The 26,891-nt window shown below is 39.8% G+C and overlaps 1 protein-coding gene across 8 annotated transcripts in view; it reads right to left on the bottom strand.

Moving 5' to 3' along the window:
- ERC2 (ELKS/RAB6-interacting/CAST family member 2) overlaps positions 1 to 26,891 on the bottom strand; it is a 1,141,350-nt gene that overhangs the window by 828,288 nt on the left and 286,171 nt on the right. The gene's annotated exons all lie outside the window — the stretch shown is intronic.

Below are 26,891 nucleotides of genomic sequence, written 5' to 3'. Positions count from 1 at the left end.
ATCCTAGGTCCATACTTCCAGAGGGATAAAGAATAGGAAAGCTATCAAGGGAGTGGATTGGAGAGGGAGCTCTGGTGATGGGCAATGTGTGGAAATGTACCCCTCCTATCCTATAGTCTTGTCAACATTTCCATTTATAAATAAAATAAATAAATAATAAAATAAGTTAATTCTGAAGTATAAAGCCTTCATGGTCCCGATCTTCACAAGTGTTATTTCACCAATATCAAAGACCACAAGGAGATATATAAACACTGGCATCACAATGATCTGAAAGTTTTATCTTAAACAATCCAAGCTAGGGCAGGGATAGATAGCATAATAGTTATGTAATGAGACCCCCCATGCCTGAGGCTCTATAGTACCAGGTTCAATCCCCCGCACCACCAAAAACCAGAGTTGAGCAGTGCTCTGGTTAAAAAAAAAAGAAAGAAAAAGACCTAAGCTCAACTTATTAAGACACAATTTATTTACAAGTGAGTCTTCAGAGGCTGGTGAGTCTGTATAATTGATGAACTGATTTCTGGTCTACAGTGAATTAGCAGTAAAAAGTTTATATATGGGGCCAGATGGTGCTACACTTGGTAGAGCACACATGACTATGTTCAAATACCTGGGTTCAAGCCCCAGGTCCCACCTGCAATGGAGAAGTTTCACCAGCAGTGAAGCAGGTATGTGGGGTCTCTCTGTCTCTCTCCCTCTCTCACCCTCCACTCTCAATTTCTGTCTGTCCCATTAAATATAAAAAATAAAATAAAGCAAGAAAAAAATTGAGAAAGTTTATATGTGAAAGGCCGAAACAACCTAAATGCCCATTGGTGGGTGAATAGAAAAAGAAGATGTGGTGCATATACATAATGGACTTCTAAGCTATATGAAAAATCAAACCCTACTACTTGCAATAGCATGGATGGAACCAAAGGGCAGTAGGCTTAGTGAAAATAAGTCAGAAAAAGATGAATACTGTCTAATTTTACTCATATGTGCACATAGACAAATGGGCTAAATAAAAGAAAGCCAAACTTATAAACTATGAAACCAAATTGGTGACTTTACACAGAAAGAGGAAAAGGTGGAAGGTGAGTCAATTGAGTGAAGTAAATCAATTGTATGGTGAGGAGTGGAAAATATAATTATGATAGTAAGTGTAAGTTAGTATCTACAGATAATGATTTAAATGACTATATATATGGGGCCAGGTGGTGGCACACCTGGTTGAGTTCACATGCCACAATTCTCAAGGACCAGGGTTCCAGACCCCAGCCCTCACTCCACAAGTGGTGAAGCAGTACTTCAGGTGTCTGTCTCTCTCCCTCTCTATATCCCCACTCCTCACTTCTCTCTGTCTCTAAGTCAATAAGTAATTAAAATATTTTAAATAAAGTAAAAAATAAAAATAAATAAAAGATTATACACCTGACACCTAAAAATATTGTAAGTCAATACTATTGCATTTTTATTAATTTCTTTATTCAAAATAAAAATGTGGGCTAAGTACTATAAATATCAATATTGTTAGCAATGACAGATAATCAGTCTTTCAGATTGGTCTGTATCTCAAAGGCCAGAAACAAGTGTCCGCAAGAATGTGAAGGAAAAAAAGACACTCTTACACATTATTGGTGAGAATGCAAACTAGTCCAATCATTTGAATGTCAGATGCTAAAAACAGGTTAAGTGATTCAGCAGTCTCACTTCTAATTCTCTTTCTAGAAAATATAAAACACTATTTCTCTTTCTTCTTTACCTCCAGGGTTATCACTGGGGCTTGGTACTTAGGATAGAACAAAGATAAATTGAGAGGGGAGAGGGAGAGAGAAAGACACCTGATGCATGTAGGGGAGCAGGGGCTCGAACCTGGATTCATGTGTGGATCCTTATGCATGGTACTATGTGTGCTTAAGCAGGTACACTGATGCCACACCCCTACCCCACCCCCACCAAAAACACTATTTCTAAAGGATGTATATACTTCTAAATTAATTGCAGCACTTCTTACAACAGTCAAAATATGGAAATAACCCGTGCCCAACAGTGGATGAATGAATAAAAAAAAAGATGTGGTATGATGCAATAGAATACCATTCAGCTATTTAAAAAAAAAAAAAAAAAAGGAAGGAAGGAAAGAAGGAAAAAGAAAGAAATTTTGTCATTTGCAAAATAGATGGAGTTGGAGAGTGTTATGGTCAGAAAAACAGACAGTACCAGACAGTGTCATTCATGTCTGAAAGATATATTTTAAAAAGAAGGAGGAGAAGAAGGAGGAGGAGAAGGAGGAGGAGAAGGAGGAGGAGAAAGAGGAAAAGGAGAAGGAGAAGGAGGAGGAGAAAAGGAAGGAAGGAAGGAAGGAAGGAAGGAAGGAAAAGAGGAAGGAAGGAAGGAAGGAAGGAAGGAAGGAAGGAAGGAAGGAAAAGAGGAAGGAAGGAAGGAAGGAAGGAAGGAAGGAAGGAAGGAAGGAAGGAAAAGAGGAAGGAAAAGAGGAAGGAAGGAAGGAAGGAAGGAAGGAAGGAAGGAAAAGAGGAAGGAAGGAAGGAAGGAAGGGAAAGAGGAAGGAAGGAAGGAAGGAAGGAAGGAAGGAAGGAAGGAAGGGAGGGAAAGAGGAAGGAAGGAAGGAAGGAAGGAAGGAAGGAAGGAAGGAAAGGAAAGGAGAGAAGGAAGGGGGAGGAGAGGAGACGAGAGGAGGGGAGGGGAGGGGAGAGGAGGGGGGAGGGGAGGGGGAGGGGAGAGAGGAGTGGAGTGGAGTGGAGTGGAGTGGAGTGGAGTGGAGTGGAGTGGAGAGGAGAGGAGAGGAGAGGAGAGGAGAGGAGAGGAGAGGAGAGGAGAGGAGAGGAGAGGAGAGGAGAGGAGAGGAGAGGAGAGGAGAGGAGAGGAGAGGAGGGGAGGGGAGGGGAGGGGAGGGGAGGGGAGGGGAGGGGAGGGGAGGGGAGGGGAGGGGAGGGGAGGGGAGGGGAGGGGAGGGGAGGGGAGGGGAGGGGAGGGGAGGGGAGAGGAGAGGAGAGGAGGGGAGGGGAGAGGAGAGGAGAGGAGAAAGACAAAGCAAGACTGGTTGGTGAAATAGCTGCCTCGATAGTGTGCTACTTTGCTATGTATGTAACCCATGTTTGGGCCCGACTTTCACCACATTGAAGAGAGTTCTTAGAAAGAAAGAACATAGTACTATGTGCAAGTCTGAGCCCCTACTCTCTTCCCCTACCAGCAGGGGGGAAGTTTCACAAGCAGTGAAGCAGGTCTGCAAGTGTCTCTTTCCCACTCTATTTTCCCCTCCTCTCTCAATTTTGCTCTGTCCTATGCAATAAAATGGGGGAAAAACAGCTGCTATGAGCAGTGGATTCATAGTGCTGACACTGAGCCCCAGCAATAACCTTAGAGGCAAAAAAGAAGAAAGAAAGAAAGAAAGAAAGAAAGAAAGAAAGAAAGAAAGAAAGGGAGGGAAAGGGAGGAAGAGTCAGGTATTAGTCTTTCTCTCTATCTCTCTCTATATATGTATATTATATATATATTATATATATATATATAATAAACTTACAAACAAAAAACAGGAGAAAAAAATACAATCCTACAGAGTAAAATCGAAGTCGCCAAAGGAGAGGGTATAAGAGATAGGTATAGGTTGGAAAGGGTCCAGATAAACAGCTGTAGAAAGGTATCACCACTTTGGTGGTGGGCGTGGTGTCACAAGGGTTTGAAAAAAAAGCTCTTGGAGCCAGGAGGCTGGTGCAAAGCACAAGGACCAGAATAAGGATCCTGGATCCAGCCACCAGGTTGCGCACGCGGGGGGGGGGGGGGGGGGACTTCATGAGTGGTGAAGCAGGTCTTCAGGTATCTATCTTTCTTTCCTCCTCTCTGTCTTCCCCTCCTCTCTCCATTTCTCTTTGTCCTATCCAACAACAATGACAGCAATAACAACAATAATAATAACCACCACAACAACAAAACAACAAGGGCAACAAAAGTGGAAAAAAAAGCCTCTAGGAGCAGTGGATTCATGGTGCAGGCACCGAGCCCCAGCAACAACCTTGGAGGCAAAAAAAAAAAAAAAAAGGTACTAATCTGGGCCAGCAATATAATTTGCTTCGGAGGGTGTCTGCTTTGCCCTGAGCACAACACACAGGTTCAAACCTGTCACCCACCACAATACGGGACTCTTCCTGCCATGGTGTCATTCCCTGTCTCCCTCTGTCTTTTACTTTCTATCTGAAAAAGTCAGTGGAGAGCAGTGAAGCCCAAGTGATGACAAATAACAAAAATAAAATAATAAAATAAAAGGAGATAATCTGAGGTTACTTACCAAAGAGGCAAAAGAGAAAAAAAGAAAAAAAAAAAAAACCTATACTCCCCAAACATCCAGAGGCATCCTCCCCTTCATGGGAAAGAATAATAATAGACTGTTAATCTTGACATTGAGCTATGAAGAAGTTTCCAATCTGCTTAGGATATATCTGTGAAAAAGCCAGGAAGTATTCAAATAGTTGTAATTTATAAAGATTCCCCTCAATACAGTTAATCATTTCTGAAAGTGTTGACACATAAAGGGTGAGGCTCTGGCCACTCAGGGAGTTGTCTTGTAAGGAAAGTTCCTTTCTCCCACACCATCAGTTAATGAAGCACTGCATATGGTTGTTCCACATTGGAGTTCATTCCAAAGACAGCATTCCAAAGTCAGCTATCACAACAAACAGTAGATATCTCTTCCCCACACCCAAACTGTTTGAGGGAGGGAGTGGGCAGAGAAATAAATGTCACTAGAAAGGCTAGTAGTCAAATTATTATTGAGTTGAAAAACAAATTTCCAACTGTCCAATGAAGGCATAAGAGGAGGAAAGAAGAAACAGATAAAGAAATGGGGGGAGAGAAAGGTAGAAAGGAAAAGAAAAAGAGAGAGGGGGAGAGAGGGAAACAAAGAGAAAAAAAAAGAATTTTAAAAAGAAACCACCTTCATTTTTACAAGAAATGAACCCAATAAATTTATCCTTGTACAACAGTCAGGCCTATAGGCAGGTCTTTGAACATGAGATGATCAAGCCTGAAGAATTTTACCAAGCTAGAACCCACTGTGGAAGGAAAGGAGAGTTTTCACAAACAATGAAGCAGTACTGCAGTTATCTCTCCATCTCTTTCTCACTCTCTATTTAGAAAAAAATTAAAGAAAAAAAAAGTAGCCACCAGAATATGGTGGTGGAGTGATGCAGGCACCAAGGCCCAACAATAACCCTAGCGGCAAATATAAAATCACCTCCGTGTTCATACCCCTTAGCATTTATGCCTATATTTGAGAACCCTAGCAATAAGAGCTATAAAAGTGACATAAGCACACAAATATATAAACACAAGGATATACCTTTTTGCAATGAGCAAAAGTGATCATTTTAGGCATGGGGGGGTGGGGAACCCAAAAGTTTACCACTTGAGCAAGGAAGTAAGTCTTCCTCTGTCAGATTCTCTATCAGTAATCGGATTCTCGTTTGCCTCTTATGCCTGTCTAATAAAGTCCTCTATTAGCAGTACCACCAAAGTTGTTGCACCTAAACAGATTAAGTGAAAACATGTTTCCTTCCTCAGTTCAAGTGCAGCTCCATGTAAAGCAGTGTACTATCTCTAGAAATAAATGGAAGTAGAGAGTTGGGAGACAGTTTAGCCAGCAGAGCACCCACTTGACCATGAGCAAGGAGCAGGGTTTAAGGCCCTTTCCACCACAAGGAAGCAGCTGCAGGGGAGAGACTTTGAGAGTGGTAGAGCAATGCTATGGTATCATTCCTTCTCTCTGCTTTCCATCTTTCTCTCTCCCTCTCTGCCTCTTACCTTCTAACAAAAAATAAAAAGAATCTGCCAGTAGCAGTGGAAATATGTGGGCACAAAGACCCATTTATAACCATGGAGGCAAAACAAATTTAATTAAAAAATATAAGTAAAAGTGCAATAACTACAAGAACATGCATAAAATCTATCCACTCAAGACACAATACAAAACAAAAATCTAAGTTCAATCTCTAGGACCACCATAAGCCAGAGCTGAGCATCACTCTGGTAAAATCAGTAATTTTTTTTTTTTAATTAAGGGACCAGGCAATAGCACACCTACTTAAGTGCACACTTTATGGTGTGCAAGGACTCAGGTTCAAGCCTCTGGTCCCCACCTGCAGGGGAAAAGCTTCATGAGTGGTAAAACAGGACTGCAGACGTGTATGTGTCTCTCTCTTCCTCTATCTTTCCCTCTCCTCTCAATTTCTCTGTATCTATCCAATAATAAATAAATAAATAAATAAAAATATTTTTATAAAAAGAATATCTACTAGGTGTGATCTCCTGTGCAAAAAAGGTATTGCCATCTTATCTCTCTAACAGAACCATGTTACTCAACTTACTTCACAGCATCAGCTGGTCTTCAACCAGCCTGTGCCACTGAAATTCTTCTCACATGAGCAAAACTCTTGTAATTCTTAAATTCTCCTTCATCTGGGAAGAATGTCAGCACCAACAATAACTTCAAGATAAAAGTGACATTCAAGATTAAAGTGATATTCAAAGGCTCCTTCTGTGGAGGATTCATTTACCCATACTTATGAAAATTAAACAAATGGTACTTTGCTTAAAGCTCTCAGATATGTTCTGATTTCTGGATAAAAGTATGTATTGTTCTATACACTAGAGTAGGAGCTCCCAAAGAAAGGTGAGAGGATAAGGCTGCCACTCACTCCCAGTGGCTTTGTAGAAACTGGGGGGGGGGGGAACCTCTTTACTTCCATCTTTCGGTGGGGGGGGGATAAAAGCTATTACATTGCAGGCTAGTCAAACAGTTCACTTGGACAGTGTACTGCTTTGCCATGTGTGTAACTCAGCTTCAAGTCTAGTCTCCACCACACTAGGATAAGCTTCATTACTGTGGTAGCTCTCCTCTCTACCCCAAATCTGTTTCTTCTGTCTCTAAAAAAATAAAATGTTAAGCCAGAATGGTGGAGACCCAGTGATTACCAAAACAAAAAAAGTTACACTTATCTTGGAGAAAGCTCAGTTAGTACTTGTATTTGTAATTCATTTTGCAATAAAAAGGGTTATCTGTGTCAGACTGCTGGGAACAGCAATTCTTTCTTTTTCTTTATTGGGGGATTAATGTTTTCCATTGGACAGTAAATACAATAGTTTGTATATACACAATATTTCTCAGTTTTCCATACAACAATACAACCCCCACTAGGTCCTCTAATATCCTGTTCCAGGACCTGAACTCTACTCCCCGCCACCCCAGAGTCTTTTACTTTGGTTTAATATGCAAACTCCAGTCCAAGTTCTAGAACAGCAATTCTTATTATGTCTGGGTAGGCAATTTTTAAATGAATGTTTTTTCCCCACCCCTACGTGATTCCCATACCTGCACAATCATCCCACTGTTCCTAATGGCCATTTTCCCCCATTTCTTTTCTTTTCTGATAGAGGCAGCAAGAAACAGAAAAGGAGAGAATGACAGGGAGAGATAGAGACATCTCCAGTACTGTGCCACCACTTATGAACCTCCCTTTCTGTAGATGGGGACTAGAAACTTGAACCCATGTCCTTGCATATGATAATGCCACTGCTAAATCCCTTGAAATACATGTTTTTCAAATGTTCTGCTTTTTATCTTAATGCTTTTCAGCCACTAAGCTGCATATGCTTCCATGACGCCAACGTGACTTCCCTCAGTAGACAACCTCACCAATGTTTCCTAGAACTCCACCTCTCCAGGGCTCAGCCCCACTAGGGGTTGAGGTATGGATGAACCTGTCATTGCCCATGTCTAGGGGAGAAGCAATTACAGAGCCAGACCTCCCACCTTCTGCACCCCATAGACATCTTTGAGTTATACTCCAGGAAGGACAAAGAACAGAATGGGGGCCAGGTGGTGGTGCACCTGGTTAAGCACACGTTACAATGTACAGGAACCTAGATTTGAGCCCCTGTCCCCACCTGCAAGAGGAAACCTTCGCAAGTGTTGAAGCAGGGCTGCAGGTGTCTCTGTCTCTCTCCCCCTCTCTTTCCCCCTACCCTCTTGATTTCTGGCTGTCTCTATCCAATCAATAAAGATAACTAACAAAAAAAAAAAGGAATGGAATGGAGTGGAGGTTATATGGAACTCTCTGGTGGGGTGGACTGTATGGAATTGTACCCCTCTTATACAACAATCTGATCAATCATTATTAAATCACTAATAAAAATTATTTTAAAAAATACATGTTTTATATCAATGGATTCACATAGTAAAAAATGAGGAAAAGGGAGGAATTTAAAGTATTGAAATAATGAGTTTATTCCTAAAGCAAAAATAGTCATCTTTATTTTGCCTAAAAATGTAACTAATCATTATAAAAAGGAATTGCCTCACTTAAAAATTCAACGGCTATAGTATAAGAATTACTTTGTGAACCTCTTCTTTCTTAAAATGCTTAGCTGCCATCAACTTTGCCCTTCCTTCTTTGGGATTCTAGATTCTAAATGAGACTATAATGAGTTCACAAGGCCAGGATAATGGATTTCCTAGCAATGGGACCCCAATTTCCCAATCAATGGGAAAGCTAAGGCATAAGAGCAAAACTTTAAGAAAAGCAGACCAAAAAAAAAAATCTGACGGGTTGGGCTATAGCACAGTGGGTTAAGCACTCATGGCATGAACTGCAAGGACTGGTTCAAGCCCCTGACTCCCCACCTGTAAGGGAGTAGCTTCACGGGCAGTGAAGCAAGTCTACAGGTATCTATCTTTTTCTCTCCCTCTCTGTCTTCCCCTCATCTCTCAATTTCTCTCTGTCCTATACAACAAGGATAGCAATAACAATAATAACAACAACAAAGGCAAAAAAAGGGGGAAAAATACCCTCCAGGAGCAGTGGATTCATTGTACAGGCACTGAGCTGCAGCGATAACCCTGGAGGCAAAATAATAATAATAATAATAATAAATCTGTATACACAGAGATTTTTGTGACTTCTTTTATTTGCAGAGCACTGCCGATATAATGCTTTTGTTTATTATCTTATAATATCACTATCAGGTTATGTAATTGTAGCAGGGTCATAGAAAATAGCTTTACATACACTAGACGGGGGTTATTAGTTAACGGTATTCATATACTTTCTTCTTGTTTGGGAGCTACTCTCTGCCCTAATCCAGCTTTCTAGACCTATTCTCAACTCTGACACCATGTTCCCAGACAACACTTTTAGTCTCTGCATGTTAGCTATCAGGCTCAGGCAAAAATTATACTAAAGTCATGGGCCTCTAGGAATAAATAGACATCCTAACTTCTTCCCACATGAAGACCCCTAATTGCATCTGCTCTACTCCTACCTTTGGGTTTGTGTTTATTAAACAATCTGTCATGCTTTATATCTTACCACCTTTTAGCCACCAAGTTTCAGATGCTACTATGATGCCATCCTGACTTCCCTGGGCAGACAACCTCCCTAATGTGTACCAAAGTCTCACCTCTCCAGAACCCTACCCCAGTAAGGAAAGATAGAAACAGGCTGGGAGTATGGATCGTCCTGCCAATGCCTATGTCCAGTGGAGAAGCAATTACAGAAGTCAGACCTCCCACCTTCTACACCCCAAAAAGAATTTTGGTCCATACTCCCAGAGGGATAAAGAATAGGGAAATTTACAATGGAGGGGATGGGACACAGAACACTGGTGGTGGAAACTGTGTAATTGTACCCTCAGTTATCTTACAATCTTACTAATCATTATTAAACCACTATTAAAAAATTGAAGTACACATCGAAGTAAGTCATCCATCTCTAGAAAGGGCCTGATGCCCTTTTCACAACTTCATTTGGATCTTCCTCTCAAAATTTTACTCAAAACACAGAGAATTTTCTGCTGGGTTATCAGAAAAGTCATGGCTTATTTTTCTATGCAAAAATGTATCATGGCTTTTCAGACAGCTGAATAGTTCAATTCTACAGAAGAGAAAGCCAAATCTCAATAGTTCCATTCTACAGAAGAGAAAGTTGAGTCTCAGTGTGGTTGAACAGCTTATCTGAAAGTTTTGGCTCTTTTAGACAACTGCCTTGACATCTCTTCTCAAATTTTTATGTGCCCACAGACTTCCTACAGATCTTATTACAAGTGTAGAAACTGACTCTGGAGGCCTGGGCAAAATCTGAGTCTCTACATTTCCTATAAGCAACCAAAATAAGCTGATGATCAGAAGTAGTGCAGCAAGTTAAGCACAGGTGGCACAAAGCGCAAGGACCAGAGTAAGGATCCCAGTTCAAGGCCCCGGCTCCCCACCTGCAGGAGAGTCACTTCACAAGTGGTGAAGCAAGTCTGCAGGTGTCTTTCTCTCCCCCTCTCTGTCTTCCCCTCTTCTCTCCATTTCTCTATGTCCTATCCAACAACAACAACATCAATAACAACAACATTAATAACTAAAATAATGAAAAACAAGGGCAGCAAAAGGGAAAATAAATATTTATAAAAAAAATTTTTAAAGAAGCTGATTAACTACTGGTTGTTGGACCACAGATTAAGTAGCAAGGCTTTTCACCAAAGGTTCTCAACTGGAGACAATTTTACACCTTCAAAGGCATCAAGTAATGTCTGGAGACTACTTGCTATCTTGATTATAATTATAATAAGGGTGGCAGTGTTACAGTATCTTGTAAGTGGAAGTCAGGGATATTGATAAATATCCTACAAAGTGCAGGACAGGTCCTGACCACCTCCCTCCCTCCCTCCTCACTCCCCAACTAGAATTTGAACAGTGACATAGTTGAGAAACACTGCTTTAGAAGTCCCAAGTTCACTTCAACTTCTCCCCAAGTTACTGTAGTTTTGCAAATTCACAACTAGGGTCAAAATTCTCTCCACTATTTCAAAAATCCTCCTTAAAGCTTGATAGAAAAGTTGATGCCATGTAACCAATGGCTGGAGTTTGATGAAATTTAATTTCCTCACAATATTTTGCCATTATATTGAAGAAAATCAAATCAGATGATTACAAAGAAGGCTTTGAAAAGGCAAAAAATAAGATTATTTTTAGATGCAAATTTTATAATTTCCTGTTCTGGAAGTTTAGACATTTCCCCTGTTGACATGGATCACATGAAGCCATCTTTTATTATTCAGCATTAGCTAGTGTTACCTACCATCAATATTGACCTGAGATATTGCAGTGCTTGCTACCAACTCAATTCCCAAAACTCAATAATGAAACTCATGATTTATCTAATCTTTGATGTTTACAGTGTCAAAGGCTAGCTTAATTTTAATATTTTTCATAATTAATAATATTTTATTACGGTATTAACAGAATCTTCAAACTTTATATTGGTTAAATACAGAAGAATAAATGTTTGAAAAGAATTCGGAAGGTAAGGAACAACACAATAGGCCCCTTTGGGGGTCCCCACAGGACCTTGCCCTCAACTTGGATCAACAATGGTAAAGAATGTTCCATCCTCCGAAGGGAGGCTGGACAACATGCTCTATGCTACACCTGAGGAAGATGGGTCCTGATATTGGGGCAGCTTGGAATGTTCCTACTCATGACCACAAAATGTGATCTCAGATCTACAGGGATGCAGAGGTCACATAGGTTCCTAAGCTGAATATAGGCCCCAGATCACATCAAATCGATGGGGTTTACAGTCAACAATATTTATACACCTTTCCCTTATTTGGGAGCTGCTCTCTTCCCTGATCCAGCTTTCTGGTCCTTTATCTAGCCATGACATCATCTCCCTAGACAATAATTAGGATACACCTGCATATCAGATTTCAGGATCAGACAAAAAAAAAAAGAAAGAAAGAAAAAAACACTAGTATAGCTACAGGTCCTTTGAAATATAAATAAAATCTGTCTACTAGCTATCTACAAAACAGAGCCCCCCCCCCCCCACTCTTAACCTGCACTATTCCAGCCTTTAGGTCCATGATTGGTCAACAATCTGTTTGGCTTTGTATGTTAACTCTCTTTTCAACCACCAGGCTCCAGATGCTAGCCAGATGCTGACCAGACTTCCCTGGACAGACAACCCAATCAGTGTGTCCTGGAGCTCTGATTCCCCAGAGCCCTTCTCCAATAGGGAAAAAGAAAGACAGGCTGGGAGTATGGATCGACCTGTCAATGCCCAGGTTCAGCGGGGAAGCAATTACAGAAGAGGGACCTTCAACCTTCTGCATCCCACAAGGACCTTGGATCCATGCTCCCAGAGGATTAAAGAATAGGAAAGCTATCAGGGGAGGGGATGGGATACAGAGTTCTGGTGGTGGGAATTGTGTGACATTGTACCCCCCTTATCCTATAGTTTAGTCAATGTTTACTTTTTATAAATAAAAAATTTTAAAAATAAAAATAAATAAGAAAATAAATAAGAAAAGGGGGAAAAAAGAATTTGGAGGGTAAACTAAAGTTTGGGCAAAATCATATAGCTATTTAGGGATGGCACTGAAAACAGAATATGTGTGCTAACATATCAGGTCCTCCAAGATATATTATTTCTTTGTTTTTCCCTTTTGTTGCCCTTGTTGTTGTAGCCTTGTTGTGGTTATTATTGTTGTTGTTGATGTCGTTCATTTTTAGATAGGACAGAGAAAAATGGAGAGAGATGGGAAGACAGAGAGGGGGAGAGAAAGACAGACACCTGCAGACCTGCTTCACAGCCTGTGAAGCAACTCCCCTGCAGGTGGGGAGCCAGGTGCTCCAATTGGGTCCTTATGCTGGTCCTTGAGCTTTGTGCCATGTGTGCTTACCCCACTGCACTACCGCCTGACCCCATCCTTTTTTTCCCCCTTATAGTTCACCTAAACTATCAGTGAATCTCTCCACATCCATGGAGACCCAACTTGAAGGTCTTACCTTTACACAGCTCACACAACAAAGTCTCTGTCATGTCAGAGTCCCCCCCACCACCAACAAGTACAGTTTAGAGCTGAAGGCTCCATAAAAAGATTGCCTACATGAAAGAATCAACTCTTATCCTTAAATTCACCACTTAGTTCCTCCTCCTCTCTGAATATTTCCTTCTCATTTTTCTTCTTTTGCACTGCTTCCATTCCTCATTTTTAGTCCTGTCCATAGATACATGCTAGTCCTATCTTTGGACCTACCTGGCTTTGGGTAAAGGGAGTGCAGGGAGTATCTAAAAACTGCTTCTTATAAAGAGCTGCCATATTTGTATATCTCCTGCCTGAAATGCAAACCTATATTGTCAAATGTCAAATTTACTTTCCCCACTTCAATCCCTGACTCCATCATGATGGATATAAGCATTTGTCACCATGTCTGTCACGTAAACTGAAAAATTCAGTTGTTCTTGATATTTCAACTTTTCTCATCCTTTACAACATGATTGCTATTTCAAGGCATCCTCTTCTATTTCTTTGCCACTCCTTTGCACTGTCAGCACCTCAGTCCCACCTCATGAATGCTCTCTTTGACTTTCAAAGGAGTTCCTAATTGCTGAGTACAGGATTAAGGGGAGCAGCATGGGAGCTGGCTGTGAGGAGAATATGGATTGCAACTGCTCCATGAGAAGCCCTTGTGACCTGGAATGCTACATTAGCCCCACCGCCCCACCTCCCTACCTCCTCACCTCCTTAGAACAATGGAGGCAGTGTAAGCTAGCATAGATAGGTCCTGTGTTACAATTTGAGTCAAGGTTCTGAACAAAGTAATCTACTTCCCTGTGACTCAAGTTATTACTCTAACAAGAGATTAATAGGCTCTACTCCATTACAGATATTATAAGATTAAATGAATCAAATATGAGGTGTTTAATACAGTGTCTGGCACATATAATAAGTGATAAATATTAGTCATCTTTCTGTCAACTCCCTTACATCAATACCTAAAAGCAGGGTTAGGCTGGTATAATCAGCTACAATAAAACAGTGGCATCGTGGACTTCAGAATGCATCAATCCACTGGAAAAGCAGAGAATCACTTCTGTAGTTTTCTGGGGGGTTTGTTTGTTTGTTTTATTTTGCTTTTCTTTTCCTTAAAATTTTAGCACATTCTCTTTTTTTTCATTTGATAATACAGAGAGAAATTGTGAGGAGAGGGAGAGGTGGAGAAGAGGAGAGAAATAGAATGACATCTGAAGCACTGATCATGAAGACCCCCACCCTTTGTAGATGAGGACTGGAGATTTGAATGATAATGATAAGTAGGTGGTGGACCACAACCTGGGTCCCTTCAGTGTTCTTACCAGGAATGCATGGCTTCAGCCCACTCATGGGAAGACATCTGAGGAACCTGAAGTGAAGGAAAGTCCACAACATGACTGATATTTTCAAGGCCAACATTATCATGAAATACAAACAATCACAAAAAGGCTATTGCAGAGTGCCAAAGACAGACAGACATAACAACTACATGTAAGAAGGAATTCTAGAGCAACAATAAAAAAAAATTGGTAGAAAAACACAGTTTAAATAAGGTCCTCATCCTGAAATGAGTGAAGCCTACAATGTTCCCCTCTGAGCTGCAAGCTCAGATCAATAGGGGCTTAGAAGTTACACAGGCTCTTGTGCTAAACATACATATATATATATATATATTATATATATATATATAATTATATATATATATATGCCCTGGATCAAGTAAGTGAAGTAAATAGTTAATTAATATATATATTATATGCCCTGGATCAAGTAAGTGAAGTAAATAGTTAATTTTATTCATAGATTTATTTTCAAGAATGGGAGCTACTCTCTGCCCTAATCCAATGTTCTAGCCCTTTTCTCTACTCTGACACCTTCTCAGACATATTTTTTTTGTAATTTTATTTATTTATCTTCCCTTTTGTTGCCCTTGTTGTCTTTTTTTTTTATTGTTGTTGTAGTTGATGTCGTCGTTGTTGGATAGGACAGAGAGAAATGGAGAGAGGAGGGGAAGACAGAGAGGAGGAGAGAAAGACAGACACCTGCAGATCTGCTTCACCGCCTGTGAAGCGACTCCCCTGCAGGTGGGAGCCGGGAACTCGAACCGGGATCCTCATGCCGGTCCTTGCGCTTAGCGCCACCTGTGCTTAACCCGCTGCGCTACCACCCGGCTCCCCTCAGACAATATTTTTATCCAATTCCATTTCAGCTATCAAAGTCAAGCAAAAAACTACAATAGTTGTGGGCCCTTAGGAACATGCCTAGAATGGCCTTCCTTGCTTCTTTTCACCCTAAGATTCTTATTCTCATCTGCTCTACTCCTACTTTTATTTTTATTTTTATTTTATTTATTCCCTTTTGTTGCCCTTGTTGTTTTTTTATTGTTGTAGTTATTATTGTTGTTGTCATTGTTGGATAGGACAGAGAGAAATGGAGACAGGAGGGGGAGACAGGAGGAGAGAAAGATAGACACCTGCAGACCTGCTTCACCGCCTGTGAAGCGACTCCCCTGCAGGTGGGGAGCCGGGGTTCGAACCGGGATCCTTATGCCGGTCCTTGTGCTTTGCGCCACCTGCGCTTAACCCGCTGCACTACAGCCCGACTCCCTACTCCTACTTTTTATTTCCTGTTCATTAATCATTTTGTCCCACTTTGTATATTGCCACCTTTCAGGCACCAAGTTGCAGACACTATCATGATTCCATCCTGACTTCCCTGGGCAGACAATCTCACCAAAGTGTCTTGGAACATCATTACTTCAAAGCCTTACCCGCCTAGAGAAAGATAGAAACAGGTTGGGGTATGGATCAACCTGGCAACAACCATGTCAAGCAGAGAAGCAATTGCAGAAGCCAGAATTTCCCACTTTCTGAGCCCTAAAAGTAATTTTGATCCATACTCCCAATGGTGGAGAAATGATAGGGGGAAGATAACCAGAGGGCTCTGAACTCCAACTCTATCAAGAACCAGAGAGAGGAGAAGAAAAAAAGAGGGACATTTGAATGAAATAATAGGTGACTATATGACTTGGAAAGGAAGAGAAGAGGGGCTGGGTGGTGGCACATCTAGTTGAGCACATATGTTATAATGTGTAAGGACCCAGGTTCAAGCCCCCAGTACCCACCTGCAGGGGGAAAGCTTTACAAGTGGTGAAGCAGGGTTGCAGGTGCCTCTCTCTCTCTCTCTCTCTCTCCCTCTCTCTCCCTATTTCCCCTGACCCTCTCTGTTTCTGACTATCTCTATACAATAAATAATAAAAATTTTAAAAAGGAAGAGAAGATGGGCCCCCCCTACCCCCCAAGAAAGGCCAAATATAGACAGATTATTACAGAAATAATATTTGACCCATATCTGCAACATTAGGAGAACTGCTATAGTTTACAATGGAGGGATTGGGGATCCAGAACCCTGGTGGTGGGAATGATGCAGAGTTGTACCCCTGTTATCTTGTAATTGTATAAATGAATATTAAAATCACTACAATAAATGAATAAATAAGGTCCTCAATTTAGTTAGTAGCACTGTACTATACCATGCAAAAATGATTTTATGAAAGCCAAGGTTATATGTAAGTACTCAAGTTGTATAAGATATATTAGCATTAGGGTGGGATGAATGAAGGACATACGGAAGCCTTCTGCACTATTTTCGCAAATTTTGTATAACTTGAAAGTCATTCAAAATATAAAAGTGGTTCTCCATTAAAGATGATAATGTAGTCTCCAAAGCCAGTTGACAGATATTTATGATGTTCTTAACCATAAATGTACCAAGGACAAGCACTAGGTCCCCTGATAAACTAGTCAAGTTGATGTGGTTCTTCCATTAAACCAACCAAGTAAATACATACCTAATAATTTATATGAGAAATGTTTGCACAGGCTGTTATCTGTCCTGTAAAGGGCAGATAATCATTGTTTAAAAATGATCCTGATAGAAACATGAAGAAGAAATTTCAAGTGGTACAAATCTGGGAGACATGCTAAAAGGAATATATATATATATATATATATATGTATATATATGTGTGTGTATATATATATATATATATATATTCCAAATTAAGAACTACAGACAAATCTAAATACCAGTAGAAAGAACAAGCAAGACTTAGTAATATTTGGGGAGTACAATAGGTTGAATAACACCTCCCCAAAGCTGGCTACATACTAAGCCCCCAAACTACACAAATAGCAGAAGCACTCCTGAGGAAGAAAAGAAAAATGGATATATCACAATTCCTGACTTCAGTTTATATTACAAAGCAATAGTAGTTAAGTGTGGTATTAGAACAAAAATGGACATATGAACCAACTGAACAGGACTAAACAGGATCCCAGAACTAAACCCACACGTGTATAGGCACATTATATACAATAAAAGGAGCTGAAACTGCACAATGGGGAAAATAAAGTCTCTTCAACAAATAGAGTTAGGTGATTTGGACAACCATACACAGAAAAATGAAACTACATTACCATCTAACACCATGCACCAAAATTAACAAAAAATAAATTAAATATCTTGATATTAGATGTGAAACAATAAAATACATAGAATACATCCACGAAACATGTCAGGCAGGCCCTTAAAACTAAAGACATATTTGGAGACTCCGCCCCATAGGCAATGGAAACTAAAACAAGAATGAACAAGTGAGACCATATTAAATTGAAAAGCTCCTACACAACAAAAGAAGTTCCATCAGGTAAAACAGAAAACCCAACAAATGGGCAAAGATATTTGCACACTACACTTTAGATAAGCAGTTGATATCAAACATCTATAAAGAACTCATACAGCTCAACAAAAAGAAAAAGAATAATCCAATAAAAAAGTGGGGAGAAAATATGAATAAACAGTTCTCTAAAAAAAAGATATGCAGGAGTCAGGTGGTAGCGCAACAGGTTAAGCACACATGGTGTGAGGTGCAAGGATAGGCCTAAGGATCCCGGTTCAAGCCCCCGGTTCCCCATCTGCAAGTGATGAAGCAGGTCTTCAGGTGTCTATCTTTTTCTCCCCTTCTCTGTCTTCCCCTCCTCTCTCTATCCTATCCAACAATAACAATAATGACTACAACAATAAAAACAACAAGGGAAACAAAAGGGGATAGATAAATAAATAAACATTTTTAAAAAAGATACACAAGACCCACAGACATATGCGGAAATGTTCCAATTCACTTATCATTAGAGAAATGCAAATAAAAAGACATTGAGATCCTACTGCACAACAAGAGAAGGTAAGTGTTGGAGAGGATGTGGAGAAAGAGAGAGAGACTGCTGGTGGAAGTGCAAATTGTTGCATACACTATGAAGAACAGTATGGAGAATCCTTAAACAAATACAAATAGAAAAACATTATATCCAGCAATCCCATTCCTAGGCATTTACTCAAAAGATATAATAATGGGGCTGGGGAGACAGCATAATGGTTATGCAAAAATACTTTTATGCCTGAGACTCTGAGGTCCCAGGTTCAATCCACAGCCCAACCATAAACCAGAGCTGAGCAGTGGTCTGGTCATTCTCTCTGTATCTCTCTCTCATTAAAATGAAATAAAATATCTTTTTAAGAAAAGATATGCGGGAGCCAGGATGATGACTTGGAAGCAGCTGCTGGCATGAGCTCCTACAACAACTGCTAGAAAGGGTAGGGATATGTGGCCTTCAGCAGGACGGTGAATAAGGGGTCCTAAGGGTGACATCAGGGAGGTGGCTATAGTACAATTTGGGTTAGAAAACAGAGAGAAAAGAAAGGAAATTTTCTGATTATTTCCAAAGTGCTCCCTTCTCCCGCCCCCCTATAACCAGATCCCAGGGCCCAGAGAGCTGCCACAAGCAGGCTCCCCTATGAGCTTTTTTCTTTAGCAAGATTCCTGGCTCACCAGGGGTGTCATTCCAAGCCTTTTCCTTTCTGAGAGCCAATCAGGAGCCATCCAAGCTGCAGACTGACTGTTAGGGGTTTTTTTACTCTGTTCTATTTTATTATTACTATTATATATATGGTGTCCCTTCCCCACCTCCTTCAGATTGACCAAAATTAACTCTTAGTTTATTTTCCATTGCTAGGTTACTGGGTGTCCTATCCATTTGGAGAGGAACTTGTTTCAATCAACCTACCTCCTCTATCCACCCTTCCCCTTCTCCCTCCTACTAGCTAATTAAAAAAAAACACACACACAAAAGGAAACCTCTTTCCTTTCACTGCTCCTTTTTTCTCTCTTTCTTTCTTTCTTTCTTTCTTTCTTTTCTTTCATTCTTGTCTTCCTTTCTTGCTTTCTCCTTCTTCGGCTTTCTGAATTCATTGAAACTCCTTTGTGAATTATCTTGGGGAAGAAATGTGACTCAGAGTTGATTCTCTTTGTGTGTGTCTCTTCTCTACTTCCCTTTCTCCTCTTGCTACCCCTAGAATTTACAGTGGACAGTATATTTGCATAATTGTCTATTCTTGCTATCCGTTTTTACTTACTCTTTCTTTTTGATTTAGATTTGGTTGCTATTTTTTCTTGGACTGGAGGCATTGTTTGGCTAACTGGCATCAGTTAAATGGCTACAATCCTTACTTCAGTTACTATTGTAATTTCTGAGGTTGGTGATTGCATTTGGTATACAGGTATTTAGTATAGCGTGGCTTGTACTAAAACACAACAACTGAAGAACAACAAAATATAAAAATAAAAAACACATCAATAAAAAAATGGTTAAAACAAGAGCAAATAAAACTGCCAATACAATGAATGAAGACAAGAGCTCAGAAGAAACTATAAATCAGTCAGAAGTAACCATAGATAAGAATACTATGCAAGCAATAATAAATTTAATAATCAAAGAAATGACAACTATGGAGGAAAGGGCTAGCAGAATTAGAGAAACAACAGATGAGACCCTCAAGGAAAATACTAGCTACCTCGAGGTAATTAGAGAACTGAGAGCTGAAGTAGCTGATATTAAGAAAGAAGCTAAGGGAAGGGAAAGCAGACTAACAGAAGGAGAAAACAGAATTAGCCAGTCAGAGGATGAGCTAGAGAAAACTAAGAAAGAGGTAAATGAGCTTAAAAAGAGATTGAGCGACACTGTAAACAACAACAGAGACATATGGAATGATCTCAAAAGAAGAAACATTCATATAATTAACCTGCCAGAGAAAGAAAGAGAGGAAGGAGAAGTAAACATTCTAGAGGAAATTATAGAAGAAAACTTTCCAGACCTGAACAACAGAAAGGACATTAATATTCAAGAGGCCCAGAGAGTCCGAAACAGAATCAGCCAAGACCTGAAGACTCCAAGTTACAGTGAAAAGAAGTAAGGATAAAGAAAGTATCCTAAAGGCTGCAAGAGAAAAACAAAAATTCACATACAGGGGAAAACCCATAAGACTATCAGCAGACTTCTCCACTAAAACTCTAAAAGCCAGAAAAGAATGGCAAGATATCTATCGATCCCTGAATAAAAAAGGTTTCAACCAAGGATAATATAGGATAATATATCCTGCTAGACTTTCATTCAAACTAGATGGAGGAATCAAAACCTTCTTAGACAAACAACAGTTAAAGGAGGCAACCATCACCAAGCCGGCCCTGAAAGAGGTTCTAAAACACCTATTATAAACAAGAACATCACTACAACACTGGCAATGTATCAGAGCAAAAAAAAAAAATTTTTTTGAACAATGGCACTACAATACATTAAATCCATAATATCAATAAATGTCAATGGCTTAAAGTCACCCATCAAAAGGCACAGAGTTGGAGGATGGATCAGAAAACATAATCCAACCATATGCTGCTTGCAAGAATCCCATCTGTCACAACAAGATAAACACAGACTTAAAGTGAAAGGATGGAAAACTATCATACAGGCTAACGGACCACAAAAAAGGGCAGGAACAGCCATTCTCATCTCAGACAAAATAGATTTTAAATTAAATAAAGTAATAAAAGATAGGCAAGGACATTACATAATGATTAGAGGATCAATCAGCCAAGAAGACTTAACAATAATTAACATCTATGCACCTAATGAGGGACCATCTAAATACGTCAAGCACTTACTGAAAGAATTTCAAAAATACATCAATAGTAATACAATAATAGTGGGAGACTTCAATACCCCACTCTCACACTTAGACAGATCAACAAAGCAGAGAACCAACAAAGATACAAGAGAATTGAATGAAGAGATTGACAGACTAGACCTCTTGGACATTTTCAGAGTCCTTCACTCCAAAAACTGGAATACACCTTCTTTTCAAATCCACATAACACATACTCAAGGATAGACCACATGTTAGGCAACAAAGACAGCATCAATAAATTCAAGAACATTGAAATCATCCCTAGTATCTTCTCAGACCACAGTGGAGTAAAACTAACATTTAACAACAGACAGACAATTATTAAAAGTCACAGAATTTGGAAACTAAACAACATACTCCTTAAGAACCACTGGGTCAGAGATTCACTCAAGCAGGAAATTCAAATGTTACCGGAAACAAATGAAAATGAAGACACAACCTATCAAAACATTTGGGACACAGCTAAAGCAGTACTGAGAGGGAAACTTATAGCCACACAATCACATATTAAACACCAAGAAGAAGCTCAAATGAACGACCTTACTGCACACCTCAAGGACTTAGAGGAAGAGGAATTAAGGAACCCTAAAGCAACCAGAAGGACAGAAATCACTAAAGTTAGAGCAGAAATAAACAACATCGAAAATAAAAGAACCATACAAAAGATCAATGAAGCCAAATGTTGGTTCTTTGAAAGATTAAACAAAATTGACAAACCCCTAGCCAGACTCACCAAACAAAAAAGAGAAAAGATGCAAATTAATAGAATTGTAAACGATGGAGGAGATATCACAACTGACACCACAGAAATCCAGAGAATCCTGCAAAACTTCTATGAAGAACTATACGCCACCAAGCTAGAGAATCTGGAAGAAATGGAACAATTCCTAGAAGCATATGCCCTTCCAAAACTGAACCAAGAAGAACTACAAAATCTAAATGCACCAATCACAGACAAAGAAATTGAAACCGTTATTAAGAACCTCCCCAACAACAAAAATCCTGGACCAGATGGCTTCAAAAACGAATTCTACAAAACTTTCAGGAAACAGTTAGTACCCATACTTCTGAAGCTTTTCCATAAGATTGAAGAAACAGGAATACTTCCTTCCACCTTCTATGAAGCCAACATCACCCTGATACCAAAAGCTGATAGGGACAGAACAAAAAAGGAAAACTACAGACCAATATCTCTGATGAACATAGATGCCAGAATATTAAACAAGATCTTGGCCAACTGGATACAGCAATATATCAAAAAGATTGTTCATCACGACCAAGTGGGATTCATCCCAGGAATGCAAGGCTGGTTCAACATCCATAAGTCAATCAATGTCATTCACCACATCAATAAAAGCAAAGCCAAAAACCACATGATTATCTCAACAGATGCAGAGAAAGCCTTTGACAAAATCCAACACCCGTTCATGCTCAAAACTCTACAAAAAATGGGAATAGATGGGAAATTCCTCAAGATAGTGGAGTCTATATATAGCAAACATACAGCCAACATCATACTCAATGGACAGAAGCTGAAAGCATTCCCCCTCAGATCGGGGACTAGACAGGGCTGTCCACTGTCACCGTTACTCTTCAACATAGTATTGGAAGTTCTTGCCATAGCAATCAGGCAAGAGAAAGAAATCAAAGGAATACAGATTGGAAGGGAAGAAGTCAAGCTCTCACTATTTGCAGATGATATGATAGTATACATAGAAAGACCTAAAGAATCCACCAGAAAACTACTGGAAGTTATTAGGCAATATGCAAGGTGTCAGGCTACAAAATCAATGTAGAAAAATCAGTGGCATTTCTTTATGCAAACACTAAATCTGAAGAAGAAGACATCCAGAAATCACTCCCATTTACTGTTTCAGCAAAATCAATCAAATACCTAGGAGTAAAGTTGACCAAAGAAGGGAAAGACTTATATACTGAAAACTATGAGTTGCTACTCAAGGAAATAGAAACTGATACCAAGAAATGGAAAGATATCCCATGCTCATGGATTGGAAGAATAAATATCATCAAAAAGAATATTCTCCCCAGAGCCATATACAAATTTAATGCAATACCCATCAAAGTTCCACCAAGCTTCTTTAAGAGAATAGAACAAACACTAAAATCATTTATCTGGAACATAAAAACACCTAGAATTGCCAAAACTATCTTAAGGAAAAGAAACAGAAATGGAGGCATCACACTCCCAGACCTTAAACTATATTATAAAGCCATCATCATCAAAACAGCATGGTACTGGAACAAAAATAGGCACACAGACCAGTGGAACAGAATTGAAAGCCCAGAAATAAATCCCCACACCTACAGACATCTAATCTTTGATAAGGGGCCCAAAGGATTAAATGGAAAAAGGAGGCTCTCTTCAATAAATGGTGCTGGGAAAACTGGGTTGTAACATGCAGAAGAATAAAACTGAAGCAGTTTATATCACCAGAAACGAAAATCTACTCCAAATGGATCAAAGACCTGTCTTCCTGTCCTCTCTTGATTTCTCTCTGTCCCATCCAACAACAACAACAGCTATGACAACATTAACAATAATGACAACAAGAGCAACAAAATGGGAAAAATGGCCTCTGCGAGCAGTGGATTTGTAGCGCAGGCACTGAGCCCCAGTCATAAACCTGGAGGCAAAATAAATAAATAAACGAATAAGTAAATAAAAGATGGAAGGACTTATAAAAGACGTAAAAAAGGGCTGAATTCAATATTAAAGTGAAGGTCATATGGTACTAAAGTAAGAAAGTATGTAAACTACATAAGAATATAAATGAACAGTAAACAAAGAAGAAATGACAAACCATAGATACAATTACCGTTCCTCAAGAATTGTTTCTGAGAGTTGATACTTACGCATGTCAAGTAACATACATTTCCCTGTGAAAACTGCCAAGTTTAGTAGAAACTTAAAGTTATTGTAAATGGAACAAACATGTACATATACTTGGGTGCTTAAATAAGTCCTCGCTCTATGTTATTCAGTCAACTTCTATGCAAATACAAATCTATACAAATAATATAATACTTATAATTTTAATAATACAAGTTTGTATAGACTAAAAAGAAAAGTTTAAGGAAGAGCAAGATAGCTCTCTTGAAAGCATGTAGTTTGGTCATGAGCATGATCCAGGTAAAAGCTGAGCGCTCCTGTGTTTGGGGAAAATGTTGGTGTTATGGTGCTTCTCCTTTCTCTGTCTCTATCTGAAACAAATTTGGCACGGAGAAATGGAACCTCAGCAACAAGAACAGAAGGTAGGTTCAAAACAGGTTCTGGTTGCAGAAGTGCAATCAGAGAAGTGGGTGGGATGCAGTGCATGCAGAAATGAGTTCCTGGGTTTCATCTGCTTATGACTCTAACATGTCGCTCAACCAGGTGCGCCACCACCTGGCCCCTACAAGAACTCTTTCTAACTCGGGTTTCAAGACACTTTTTTTAAAGATCTGGCACCTCCCTAACACTTCCTCTCCACTATTCCAAGCTCTGGGTCCATGATTGCTCAACAATTTGTTTGGCTTCGTATGTTAACTCTCTTTTCAGTCACCAGGTTCCAGATGCCATCAGGATGCTGGCCAGGCTTCCCTGGATTGAAGACCCCACCAATGTGTCCTGGAGCTCAGCTTCCCCAGAGACACACCCTACTAGGGAAAGAGAGAGGCAGACTGGGAGTATGGACCGACCAGTCAACGCCCATGTTCAGCGGGGAAGCAATTACAGAAGCCAGACCTTCTACCTTCTACAACCCACAATGACCCTGGGTCCATGCTCCCAGAGGGATGGAGAATGGGAAAGCTATCAGGGGAGGGGGTGGGATATGGGGATCTGGTGGTAGGAATTGTGTGGAGTTGTACCCCTCCTACCCTATGGTTTTGTTAATTAATCCTTTCTTAAATAAATAAAAAAAAAGATCTGGCACGAAATTTCTCAGGTGCTCATCAGAGTAATCTTACATATTTAAAAGACTTCATCAAATACCACACAACTTTTTTCAGGGTGTAGAACATTTTCAATGCCTGTTGGCCACTCTCCAAACTAGTGTTTACCATTAATGCTAGAAAATGGTGGTAGATTTGCATAGACTCATCTTTATTATAAAATAATAATAATGACAATGATAAATAGTTCCTTCTCATTCAAAATACAAAGATGTTCTGGCTTGCATCCTTCTGAAATTAATCTCATGTCATTCTTACAATGGCACACACACACACACACATACACACACACACATACACACACACACACACACCTATCTACCTATCATCTTTACCTCCATGGCTTTTAGAAGTTTTCTCACTAGTCCATCACTAGAAGGGTTTACCCTACGTGAATTTCAATTAATTTTGCTTTTTTAACATAAAGGCTCTGAATTCTGCTCTCAACTCCATCTTGACTCCATCTTGACATAGCTGGGAGAATGCATTTGATTTCTGGCTCCCAGCCCCTTCACCTTTTCAATAGTCTAGTTATACTAGGCTGCTTCTCTAGACATTATTAACATTCTATATGGTTGCAACAACTCTGGCTTCATGACAACTTCAGGCATAAAACATCAGTATGGTTATGATATGGAATGCTTCATAAATAATACGGTTTATTTTTTTGAAAAGCATTATCTTAAGTATAACTTATTGATAAAGGCTATAAAATAGATGGATTTCAAATGTATTATGTGAAGTGAAGGAAGCCAGACACAAAAGGCTATATGCTATATGATTCCATTTCTACAACATTCTAGAAAATGCAAAACTATAGGGTTAGAGAATGCATCTGTGGGTTGGCGGGGGCGGGGTAAGCAGAGAGGCTGGTTATAAATGGAGATGAGATGATGGTTTTTAAAGAGACAGAACTGTTATACAACTTTGTGCTTCTATTAAATGTCACAGAGTTGTACAATACAAAAGAAGAATTTTATTGTATGTAAGTAAAATGAAGAATTTTATTGTATCTAAGTAATTCCATTTCTTCCAAGGTTGTCTGAAAGAGTTGATGAGACTAGCATTTAAATGTACCAACAATATTAGAACCATTGTTCTTTCAAAAAGTTTCATTTGAAAATGTATAAGTTGAGAAAAATTGAGTCCAAAATGAGATGTGTACCTCTCTTCATTATAAAGCTAGGAAAAATGAGAGCATAAAAAGGCAAGTAGCTAGCCTTCAGTTAAAAGTCTATAAGCTGGAGGTGGGGAGTGAAAACTGAGATTTAAAACCAAAACCCTATCAGAAAGACCGAGGGAGGGAGGGAGAGAATTTGGGAGGGAGGGAGGGAGACAGAGAGGAGATGGAGAGGGATGCATTAATTAGCTCTGGTATATGATGGTGCAGATTTGAACCAAAACCCTATCAGAAGGAGAGAGGGATGCAGGGAAGGGAGATGGAGAGGGAGAGGGATGCATTAAGTAGCTCTGGTATATGATGGTGCCAGATTTGAACCTGGGACTCTGGGAGAGGTGACTCACCCTGTAGACCATATGCCTCATAGGACCTGTTCTTGAGCAGCGAGACTATACAAAAGCACCATGAACAGTATCAGGAAAATGCCATAGAATAGTGGAGCAGTGCTGTCTCTCCTTACAGTCCATATCTATTTCCTACACCCCCTCCTCCAGCCCTTCAAGTAGTAAAAAGTTAAAATGCACCAGGAGGCAGTTTAGCAGTATCACACATGTGCAAGGCCCTGTGTCCATTCCAATGCTGCATTAAAGAAAAAAACAGGGGTCCAGTTAGTGGCACACCCAGTTAAGTGCATATAGCATGAAGTGCAAGGACCTGAGCAAAGATGTAGGTTCGAGCCCCTGCTCTCCATCTGCAGGGGGGACATTTGACAAGCAATGAAGCAGATCTTCAGGTGTCTATCTTTCTCTCTCACTCTCTATTTCCCCCTCCTCTCTAACATTCTCTGTCTAGTCTATATCCAATAAAATGGAATAGCCACCAG

Source organism: Erinaceus europaeus, chromosome 12, assembly GCF_950295315.1.
Source record: "Erinaceus europaeus chromosome 12, mEriEur2.1, whole genome shotgun sequence".
NCBI classification, from domain to species: Eukaryota; Metazoa; Chordata; class Mammalia; order Eulipotyphla; family Erinaceidae; genus Erinaceus; species Erinaceus europaeus.
This window is presented reverse-complemented; position numbering and strand designations above follow the sequence as displayed.